The sequence below is a fragment of the Chrysemys picta genome, chromosome 9, assembly GCF_011386835.1.
Source record: "Chrysemys picta bellii isolate R12L10 chromosome 9, ASM1138683v2, whole genome shotgun sequence".
In the NCBI taxonomy this organism is placed as follows: domain Eukaryota; kingdom Metazoa; phylum Chordata; order Testudines; family Emydidae; genus Chrysemys; species Chrysemys picta.
The window spans coordinates 58,612,645-58,624,381 of NC_088799.1; the positions used below are offsets into that span (position 1 = coordinate 58,612,645).

General features: G+C 48.8%; 1 long non-coding RNA gene across 1 annotated transcript; it reads left to right on the top strand.

Moving 5' to 3' along the window:
• The first annotated feature begins 1,338 nt into the window (after positions 1-1,338).
• On the top strand, positions 1,339-5,392 carry LOC101947132 (uncharacterized). Its single transcript, XR_256391.3, has 4 exons — positions 1,339-1,478; positions 1,576-1,624; positions 2,970-3,050; positions 4,276-5,392. It is a non-coding gene; the product is annotated as an uncharacterized LOC101947132 (long non-coding RNA).
• The last annotated feature ends 6,345 nt before the right edge of the window (positions 5,393-11,737 follow it).

Here is an 11,737-nt window from a genome sequence, read left to right on the forward strand (position 1 = left end):
GCCATCCTAGGCGGCGGAAGGTTCCGCCCCAAAATGCCACCCCCACAGAGGCGGCGGAAGGTCCCACCGCTGAAATACCGCCGCGGTTGCCGCCCCCCAAATTGTAGTGCCCTAGGCGACTGCCTAGGTTGCCTAATGGGTTGCGCCAGCCCTGGCAGTGAGGTACAGTGGGAGGAAGGCCTAGATTTACAAAGGGACTCAGGTGGCCAATTTTGGTGCTTAAGTCCTGGTTTTAAGCTCCTCTATAGTTCACAAAACTCCCTTGGTGCCTCAATTTCTGCCTCTGAGCACACACACTGCTGCCTCCCTCTGGGCATCCTGATGCCTATCTCCTGTCTATGCCTGAGAGCAATGCACATATTGGGGGAAGATCAGTCTTGTTAGGGCCTGGGCTAGTGGGTGTGCCCCGAGGCTGCCTGCTGGATTGGGTCCCATTCAAAGTCTGGCTGGGTGGAGGTTGCTACTGCAGCCAACCTTATAACTGTTAGCCCCATGGGTAGCACACTCACCAGGGATGTGGGAGACTGGGATTCAAGTCCCCTGTCTCTGCCAGAGGGGGAGAAAGGAGGGAGACCCTTGTTCAAATCCTCTCAGGAGAGTGGTCTAACCACTGGGCGATGGGAGACTCTGGTGTGGGGTCCTATCAATCTCTCCTGCTGCGTCTAAATAATTAGTCACTGGAGCAGGGGGTTGGGTTGGACCCTGGGTCCCCCCACTTCCCAGTGGGTGCCCTAACCACTAGGCAACAGAGTCATTATCTCTCTCTGGCCCAATGACTCATTATTTATATTGTTTATAAAGAACCCAAAAATCCAAGACTCTCTGGAAGTCCAGGGGCCAGATTACTCCACCAAGATATGAGTACAACGGCCCCGGAGTGTTTCTGCAAAAGCCACAGCAAGGGGTGGGGGACCCTGACCTGGAAGGGCTCCTGCCTCACCTTACTTCTTTGCTCTCTGAAGTTCTCCTTCTCACGCCATACACATTCCGCCTGTAAGCTGCCTCCCAGCTGCTAGTTCAGTGTCATCTTAGGCCAGCACCCAGGAGAGAGCAACCTGGGGCTAAGGGACTGAACCAGAAGCTGCTGTGGGAAGGCAGAATAGGAACTGGCTGTGGGAAGAAAGGGTTGAGTTGTGGCATTTTGGAGGGATGGGATGCAGGAAGGCTAGTGGATGTGGTGGGGGGAAGGGCAGCACGTTTGGTGGGGTGTATGGGGGAAGAGAAAGAAGAAGAAGTGAAAATCAGTGAATTTGCCTTCATTTTCCTAGTGTAGTTCACTGAGAAGGAGCACACCTGTCCAGTGCTGACAGCTCCTTTGCAACTCGAGGAAAGTTAGAGGAGGAACTATGAACCCCAAGGGGGAGGTGCTAGCCAGGCTGTCTTCAGCTCCTGAGCCATAAAACATTCCACTTGACTACAGTTCAGACTACAGAAAACAAGTGCAGCAGACACGTCTGTAATGTCAAGCCGTGTGACAGGTAACCCAGCTGTTCCTTACTGTCTAATGACTCCAGCTCCGTTACATGGCAAGAAAATAAAATCTAACTTCTCAATTGTGATTGTTTTCACGAATAGATGGCAGTGGATCAGATTCCAACAGCAAGCTAGACAGATTCATAGAATGGTATGTAATGCTGGGGCAGCCCCTTTTTATTACTGAGCGTGAGTGAGTGAGTGAGTGAATGAGAGTGAATGTGTTTTGAAGAGTTGGAATTACTCTAATTTGTGGCTGTTTCATTTTATCTAGGTAGTTGCCATGGAAAAAAATCATCATCCTAGACCTGTTGCATGTATCTTTCTTTCTTTTTCCCTTTCTGTATGCATTCTGTAACTGTCGGTCTCTCCTAACCTAGGTGTTCGCTGTTAGCAGACCAGATTTAAATTCCTCTTTACAAAGGATGCTAGGTTGCTCTGGGGAGCTTTGTTAATAATCAGTCAATAATTAATGATCACTAATAATATTTTCATAAATGTATATAGTGCTTTAAACCATTGAATAAAATACTTTCCCTGCTCTGTATTCTGCATTACTTTCTAGTGTCCAAGATATTATTGTGCAATAGCACCCAGATAAAATCACATGTTTTTCTATTAACCATGTCAGTGCTGTTTAGCATACCAGGTACATAGGGGAAATCCACTGCCTGGGCTGCTCCCTGTACCTGCTTGGTCCTTGCTTATGGCACTGCCAGCATTGCACTGCCAATTACTGAAAGTTAGGGGCTGGCGAGGGAGGTACTATTCCGAGCTGGATTTGGTTTAGGCTATGATTCAGATTCATGTTGTGGGTGTATCCTCAGGGCTAGTCTTTGAGGTTTGGTATGAGGCTGCATCAGCACCAGGGTTCAGGGTCAAGCCCCCATCAGGTGTAAAGCTCTTGTCTTGATTTTATGAACGTCACCAGGCTGGCCTCCTCCCAGCTTCCCCGTCATAGCTAGAGGTTGCTCTGTAGGTGGCCTGCCTCGCCTTAGTTTCCCCCTTCAAGAGATTTCCTCAATAATTCACAAACCCTTTGTCCCTTCCCATCCCTTCTAAGCTTCTGTGTTATTAAATTAACAAACATTTAAAATAAAGTTTTCAAGTCCCTCTGTTCTCTGCTGGAGCTTACTCTCTGCAAACTCCCTCACTCTGCAGCTTCCTGCTGCTCTTCTAAGGGAATCGAGTGACCCCTGCTTAAGTGTGCCTCCTCAGTAATCAGGGCTGGCTGGCCACTAGCCCTCCCTGTTAAAATGACACTGAAATCTCACAAGTGTTAGGGTGGAAATGTTTGTGAGATCAGCTTCTCTTCTAAGATTCTGGCCACATCTGAACCAGAAAACAAACACCTTTTAACTGAAACCATCCAAGTGGATTTGGGATTCAGGGACTTGAATCTGACCTGCCCCGTTTGGCAGACATCAAAAGAGGCAGGGACATGACTTACCGGACTGTATCGTAACAGCCCATGTAACAACACCTGTTAATTGCAGGCTGATGCAGAAGCTCAGTTACATCAGCGTGACAACCGGCCATGATGAGTACATGAAGGAGATTGGAGAGAGGCAGCAGAGGTGAGAGCCAGGAGGTATTTAATCAGGGAATGACAAGGGTGGACTATTCCCCCTCTAAATCAATAAATTAGTTAGGAGGTGGGGGGCCCTTCCCACTGGCTTGAGCCAGGCACAGAGTGGTACAGGGCACTGACAGGGCTCAACTTCTGCTGCAGGCCTGCGTGGCTTCTGGGCAGTGGCAGCATGCAGCAGCAGCCTGCTTTGCCAGCCAGGTGTGCTAGGAACAACACCAAACTCAGCTCATGTAATACCTGCTCCTGCCAGGGCCTCAGCACCTCAGTGCCCTGTGCCCTGTGCTAGGGATGTGGAACAGAGCAGTAACAGACTCTGCAGAACCCAGCTCGTGCCCAACAATGGGACAGAGCAAGGGCGATTCTAGCTCCTTTCCAACAGAGGGTGTTGCTGTGACATGTTCTGGAGCTGCCACCTAGCGTTCAGTGGTCTCCCCACACTGCACGGTACTAGGGTAACCAGATGTCCTGATTTTATAGGGACAGTCCTGATTTTTGGATCTTTTTCTTATATAGGTTCCTATTATCCCCCACCCCCATCCCGATTTTTCACACTTGCTGTCTGGCCACCCTACACGGTACCAGGATGGCTGACGGCCTCTGTCCCTCTCTCGCAGTTTAACCTGTTACCCTTCGCCATGATATCTAAGCACCAGTTCTCCCCTGCTCTAGCCCTGGACACTCTAGGGAAATCAGTGCTGAAGTGGGTTAGTTGTCCATGAAAACAGGACAAAGCCCTTTTCAGCCCCACTACAAAAAGCATTTGAGACTTCAGTGTCACAGCCCACTCCTTCCTGTCTAGTAGTTAAACCTCTCAGCACCAGCTCAAGAGCATCCAGTACTGATGAACATTTACAGTCTCCCAGTGGAGGCTGGGCTTTTGTTAGTCTGGACAAGGCCCGAGAGACAGAGATTTTTCTTCAAATACTTGACCTCTGAGCTACCACCAATGCAGCTTCCCCTGTGGTAACAATGACGGGAGTGCTAGCGTCCACCAGCATTTTAACCAGTGTGTTATCTGGACCTGCTCTGAACAGGTGGCTAAACTACCTATGCCTGGTCTTTCTGAGAATTTCTACCACCAGGAAGCCGTACAGGTACTAGCAATGGGAAGACACTGGAGTTGTAGCAATGTCCTCAGGCATTTGGACAGGGTTTGGATGCTAAAACTGATGTAGAAGTACACTGACTTCAATTTCTGTGTCTCATTGCAGGAACGAGGATTTGAACTGCGAGAGATTAGTGCAATGTGAACCAGCCATGGCAGACGCTTAAAATAATATTATTCTTTCCTACAGTTTATACTGTAGTGTATGTAGTATATTTTTGCTACTCTATATAGTGTTTCTCATGCTTGGCCTCCTATAGCAAAAGAAAATTAGAAAGTGGGGAGTGATTGGGGAGATGGGGGCGGGCTGGGGAAGTGATTTAGAAAGTGATCCGAGTGCATCTGAAAACAAAAAAATCTTTAAAATTGACTGAGCCAAACCTGGAAAGCCACACAAAACAGGAAGGGAAGGAAAAGAAGAGACAAAATAAATAAGAAACAAGGGGGAAAAGAGAAACAGCAGCATAAGGAAAAGAAAATGAATGAGAGACAGAGAAAGGGACTTTTTAAAGAGGCCGAGGGGATAGGGGAGGCCCAAAAGAGACATTCAGAGTCACTTGGGGATATAGCACAGGGCGACAAGGAGCTGGATAATCGGGTGTCTGGACAGAGGGCAGGAGATGAAGACAATGGTGAAGGAAACACTAGGGCAGTAATCACAGGGGAAAGGACACAAGCTGTGGGGACGGGGACAGTATTCATGGAGCGGGACACATGGGCAGTAATTTTAAGCAGAAAGAAGCTAATTAGGGTGACCAGATGTCCCGATTTTATAGGGACAGTCCCGATTTTGGGTCTTTTTCTTATATAGGCTCCTATTACCCCCCACCTCCTGTCCCGATTTTTCACATTTGCTGTCTGGTCACCCTAAAGCTAATGGAGGCAATTCTCATTTTACTTTGCCTTCCCAATTATATATAGTCACTGAGAAGAAACAGCTGCAGGATCATAAGTGTTTATGGCAAAAAAAGTAACTAGGCAGAGCAGGCAGTGGTGGGTGTAGCTACAGTTGCTTGACACTTCTCACTACGACACCTAGTTAAAGACTGCACCGTGATGCACACACACAAGAGGCGGGCAATTAAAGCTGCAGAGCAAGCTGAAGTCTGCCATTTCCTAATGTTTGAGTGCTCGATATGGAGCCAAATGGCTTTGTGAATGTAACGTGGGACATATACTAAATCACTCCAATGAGTTACATAAATATTGTAAAGAACATTAAATGGGCATCTTCTTTATTGCATCCCTATGGCTGCCCCAACTACCCAGGCTGTGAACTGGAGGAAGCTCCAGCCTTCTGCTCTGGGAAGCAATTTAACACTGGTCTCAGGAAGGGCGTCCCACTGACCGAACTCCATGGCCATGGCGGGCACTAGTGGAACTGTGCATCCGCTTGGAGCCACTTTACATCTTGGTCAGCCATGGTCTGATTGAAGCTTTCCCTGGCCATTATTTGGCATGCACCACCGACCACTCATGACTTAGGGAGACATAGCCCCGCGTGGAGCCGGGGAACTAAGCAAATGTGGCCTAGAAGCAATATAGCAAATAAAGCACTCGAAAGGACTCAGAAGGCTTTGGTGATGTGCACTCAGCGTTTCTGTGAGCTTCTGAAGGGTTCATTTGCTTAGCTGAATTCTGAGAATCCCAGCACTGCAGACAGTGCCATCGGGTGTTCAATAACATGGATTTATCGTAACCCAGGTATGTGCGTGTTCAGGGAGTGCATCGCGCTAACCTGTGTGGAGCTACCCATCAGGGTGAGCCCACAGGTGGTTGTACCATGTGTAGGTGAAGGGGGGTGACTGTTACACTCAGGATACAACTGTTCAGGGTTCTGGCTCTGACCATGACCACAGGAGGTGTGGGGCACAGGACGTGGTTTCACTGCTGCATTGTCAGCATGGGAGAGTTCCTATGCCTGGAGGTGGTTTTGTTTGCCAGTATGGAGGAGGACTGGATGTTATATAAGATGATCTGGATGACCTTGAAAGCTGGAGTAATAGAAATGGGATGAAATTTAATCGAGCCGCCAATGTGATGTGGCCGTGAAAAAGGCAAATGCAGTCCAAGGATACATCAGTGAAGTATTTCCAGTAGAGACAGGGAAGTCTTAGTACCATTATACAAGGCACTGATGAGGCCTCAACTGGAATATTTTGTGCAATTCTGGTCTCCCATGTTTAAGAAAGGTTAATTCAGACTGGAACAGGTACAGAGAAGGATGACTAGAATGATCCAAGGAATGGAAAACCTATCTTATGAGAGGAGACTCAAAGAGCTTGGCTTATTTAGCCTAACCAAAAGAAGGTGGGGAGATATGATTACTACCTATAAATACACCAGAGGGATAAACACCTGGGAGGGAGAGGAGTTACTTAAGTTAAGGGCCAATGCAATAGGGCCACAAGAACAAATGGATATAAACTAGCCATCAACAAGTTTAGACTCTAAATTAGATAAAGGTTTCTAACCATCACAGGAGTGAAGTTCTGGAACAGAATCCCAAGGGGAGCAAAAAAACTAACTGGCTTCAAGAATGAGCTCAATACGTTTATGGAGGAGATGGTGTGATGGGACTGCCTACAATGGCATGTAGCCAATCTGCGACTGCTAGCAGCAAATATCTCCAGTGGCTGGTTATGGAACACTAGATGGGGAAAGCACTGAGTTACCACAGAGAATTCTTTCCCAGGTGTCCGGCTTGTGGGTCTTGCCCACATGCTGAGGGTCTAACTGATCACCATATTTGGGGTCAGGAAGGAATTTTCCCCTGGGTCAGATTGGCAGAGACCCTGGGGGGGGGGGGGGGGTTCACCTTCCTCTGCAGCACGGGGCATGGGTAATTTGCAGGTTTAAACTAGTATCAATGGTGGAGTCTCTGTAACTTGAAGTCTTTAAACAATGTTTTGAGGATGTCAGTGACTCAGCCAGAGGTTAGGGTCTGTTATAGGTGTGGGCAGGTGAGGTTCTGTGGCCTGAAATGTTCAGGAGGTCAGACTAGATGATCAGGATGGTCCTGTGTAGCCTTAGAATCTATGATTTTATTTCCTCAAACTTCTCATACTGCCCTAGTGTGGGCAGGAGCAGGGAATCGTCTCCTAGCAGCCCTAAGTGCTAGGATGGCTATGCTGCATCCAATGCTCTCCAGCCAAACCCAGTTTAGGAGCTCACACGGCACCCTAGGGTTGCCAACTTTCTAATGGCACAAAACCAAACACCCCTGCCCTGCCCTGCCCCTTCCCCAGGGCCTCACCCCCACTTACTCCATCCCCCCTCCCTCCGTTGCTCACTCTCCCCCATTCTCACCTACTTTCACACGGCTGGGGCAGGAGGTTGCGGTGCGGAGTGTGTGGGGAGGGGTGAAGGCTCCAGCTGGGGTGTGTGGTGGAGGTAGGGATGAGGGGTTTGGGGTGCAGGAGGGAGCTCTGGGCTGGGGCAGGGGGTTGGGGTGTGAAAGGGGGGAAATGGGATCTGGGCTGGGGGTGTGGGCTCCAGGTGGGGCCAGAAATGAGGGGTTCAGGGTGCGGGAGAGGGCTCCGGGCTGGGGCAGGGGGTTGGGGTGCAGAGTCCCGGCAGTGTTTGTGCCCTCACGCCCGCAGATGCCGCCCCCACAGCTCCCATTGGTCAAGTTTCCCAGCCAATTGGAGCTGTGGAGCTATGTAGTAGTAGGATTTTATGTTTGTATTAATATAATTTAGAATGAAGGATAAAGAATAATAATGTAGCATGTATTAAATATATTGGTGTATGATTTGATCATAGCCTGCCAGCCACCCTTTTTGAATAATAGAAAAGAATGGTCTAATGGGCCATTGGTAGAGATACATCAGCCAGAATCTGTGTGGACTGATTTCAAGGCAGTGACAGACCTTTGAGGGTCACCAATTTGTTGTAGGTTTAGCATTTTAAAATAAGTAAAAGAATGCAATTATTGTCTTTCTTTTGCATTGCAACTTGATGTTTATCTTCAAAATGTTCTGTGTAAATTAATTCTGTTTTGTGTGTGAATGAGGAATGTGTGTTAAGAGATAAGTGTGAAGGCCATCACTGAACTAGATGTACAAGGGAGGAACCAGAGACAGATGCAAGGGCGCCAGGAGGCTGCAACAGGCTCCTATTGAAATGTCAGAGGAGGGGAGATTGACGATTCTAAAGATGAGACAGGCACCTTTCAATGGGGACAAGATAGCTGTGATAAAGAATGAGAAGGACAATTTAAGAAAACAAGCACTCGTCAAACAACAATTGATTACAGCATGGCGGAGCAAAACTCATTGGACCCAATAAAAAAAATCACTATATAAACAGGGTACCTTGCAATGAAACTTTGGGTTCGTACTGCCAAGACTTCCCCAGAGCATTGTGTTGCGACCAATGGAACCAGGCTCCTCCCTACTAGGTTGATCCAGACTAGTAACTATAACATCCACTGGTGGGACAGTGTGCATGGTGTGTGTATGTGTGACTGAAAAGCATATGCTAATTGTTGCCTTCTCCCCTGTAAAAGATCTTGCATGCTTTGTATAAGCATAAGAGCCAGCCCTGGGAGCGGGGGCAGTGCGGTGAGCCTCCCTGGCTGCCCATGCAGAGAACCGAATGGTGCTAGGGCAGGCAGGGAGCCTGCCTTAGTCCCAGACCCCCGCTGCACCACTGACCAGACTTAAAACAACCTGGTCAGCAGTGCCGACCAGAGCCAACAGGGTCCCCTTTTGACCAGACGTTCTGGTCCAAAACTAGACACCTGGCAACCCTTCAGCACCCTTCCACCTACTGACCCAGACTAGCATTGGCCATGGACATCACTATAAGGACAGTATCACAGAACAGGACACTTTGAAGGAGGACTTGGGAGAGCTTGAGGTGGGGAGGGGACTACAGGGAACTTCTTCCATATGGGGGGCAGCATGGTGGAAAGTACAAAGTCACGAGTTCAAGCAAGCACCAAGTGGACTGTGGAGCGGGGCAGCCTGGGCTGGTGGGAGGAGACATCATTCTAGTGAATGAGAGATGATAGGATGCGGTGGGGAGGCGACGAGGCCGGGAAGGGCAATAGAGAAGGGGGAAGCTGGTGGAGGGCTGCAAACAGAGGGGTGACAAAACCAAGGCCACAGGCTAGGAAAGCGAGCTCTGCAGCAGCATTCTGAATGGAGATGTGCAGGGAAAGATCACGCACCTGTGCACACCAGTCAGGTCTGGTCCCAGGTGGGCTCTGTGTCCCAGCTCACCCCATCACAACCATAACTAACACCCAAAGACAGGCTTTGCCCTGACCATGTGCTACGAAAGACTAGAACCTGCTGCTCATTATTACAGCTGCTGCTGGCACAAATGGTTTCTAAGGAACTCTCTGTCGCCATTGTTGATACCAGCACATAACACACTGCTATTGTTTGATATCCTGTTGCCCTGAGAGACGAATGGGGCCTGGCCTTTCTCTGACAGCGCATGATGCCGTGACAGTCTCAGGAATGCCAACTTCAAGAGAGCAAAACTCATAAGTCAGACCCCAAAAATCAGGAGATTGGCCCCAAAATAATAAGATTTTTAAAAAGATCATACTGTGTTTTTAGTACTTGTGGCATCTTAGAGACTAATAAATTTATTTGAGCATAAGCTTTCGTGGGCTACAGCCCACTTCTTCGGATGCAGCTCTAAGGTGCCACAAGTACTCCTGTTCTTTTTGCGGATACAGACTAACACGGCTGCTACTCTGAAACCTGTGTTTTTAGGTGAGTCTCTTGATTTCTGAACTTCCCCTGCCCATCTCCAGGGTTGTGCATGGGCCAATTGATGTCACCCAATCTCCCACAAGTACTGGATTAGGGGATTTTGGCCTCTCTGCAGGAGCTCTCACCCCCACATCTGCCTGTCTCCTGCCCAGCAATTAATCCTGTCCCTCAGTCCCCACCCCCCATCAGTTCTGTCCACAGCCAACCCCCCTTAATTCAGGCCCCCTCAGTTCAGTCCCTCAGCCCCCATCATCACCACCTCATCAGTTCAGTCCCCCTGCCCCAGAGAGCCCACTGCCTTCAGTTCACCCTCCCTGCACCAACCCACCTGCTCAGAACCTACCATCAATACAGCCCCCTATAGCCCCAAGCCATAGCAGCCCTCGCAACCTCACCTCTGCTCCTAAGGATTCTTCATCCTCCCCAGGCATGGGGGGGCTGTAGTGGGGTCCCCTCTCCCACTTACCAGGCTGGTAGGGGAGCAGCCACCACAAGACTTTACAAGACAGCGGGAACCTGAGGGGGCCATTTAGGGATCTGGGGCAAAAATCTGTCTGGGGATTGGTCCTGCTTTGAGCAGGGGGTTGGACTAGATGACCTCCTGAGGTCCCTTCCAACCCTGATATTCTATGATTCTATGAACCTGGTGACAGCAGGATCCCTCACCGCACCTGGGGTGCCTGACAGGATTTCCAAGTAAAATTCAGCCTGCCTCACATTTAGAACTCTCAAACATTAGGATATTTTTTTCCCCTGAGAGTTCTCTCGCGAGATCATCAGTGAGGCTTAATTTTAATCAGAAATCACGACTCTTGCAATCAATGCACAAGAGTTGGCACGTCTGCAGTTTCTGTTGTGTGCTGACCTCCCAGTGGGCCTCCCTCCAGCTCTGTAAGATACAGGCATTTCCTCTGTGTTATATCACAATAAAATCCTTCCTTTTGCTACCTAAACTCAGAGCTGCTGTGTGTGTATTTCCCTGCTGAGACAACACCGGGAACACCCTCCACACACACCCAGAATTGTAACATGAGTCAAGTTGACTGAAGCAACCACGTTAGATTAGTTCAATACTATGGACTATATCTTCAGCCACAGCTAAGAAACGCATGGCATACCACCAGTGTTGCCAAATCTAACAGTTCATCATGAGTCTTGTGGGTTTTGGTGTCTTTCCTAAAGCCCCAGCTCCTGGAGTCCTGGGATCATGCAAGAATATCAGTCTCGTTTAAAAGAAAAAGTAAATTTCTGCTCCTTAGGGTTGTGGTGGAAAGCTTGTAAACACAACACAAGTGTGGCCCTAAAAGCTCAGAAATTGAGAGTCGAATTATTTAAAAATCATGATTTTTACATCAAGCTCATGATTTGGGGGGGCCCTGTTTCATGAGCACTGGGGTTTAGCAATACCAAGACTCAGGAGCAGGGTCTGCAAAGACGGCTATAAGCCCCTGTGACAGCTTTGGGCCCTTTTCTCCAGGACACATTTCCCTATGCATCCTAGAGCAGGATTTGTCCTTAGCTTAACTGCAACTTCCTGGCAGCCAGCAACCTGGACAGTCTCCCTACTGTCAGGCAAATCATTCCTGTCCCCTGAGGGAACAGCCACCCGACAGGAGCTGGTTTTACCCACCCTCACCTTTGGTAGCAAATTGCTTTGCAGGGCAGTAGAGGAATTAAAGAGACACTCTCTCATTTCCTCAGCAGTTTCTGTAGCTTTGCTCCTTCCCACTGGGGCTTCAGCAAAGATTTCTCCTTGCTGCTCACAGACCCCTGGATAGCCCTAGCCACACTGAAAAAGTCATTCCCCAAAAGAATTTGTGTAGGATTTTGAGGGAC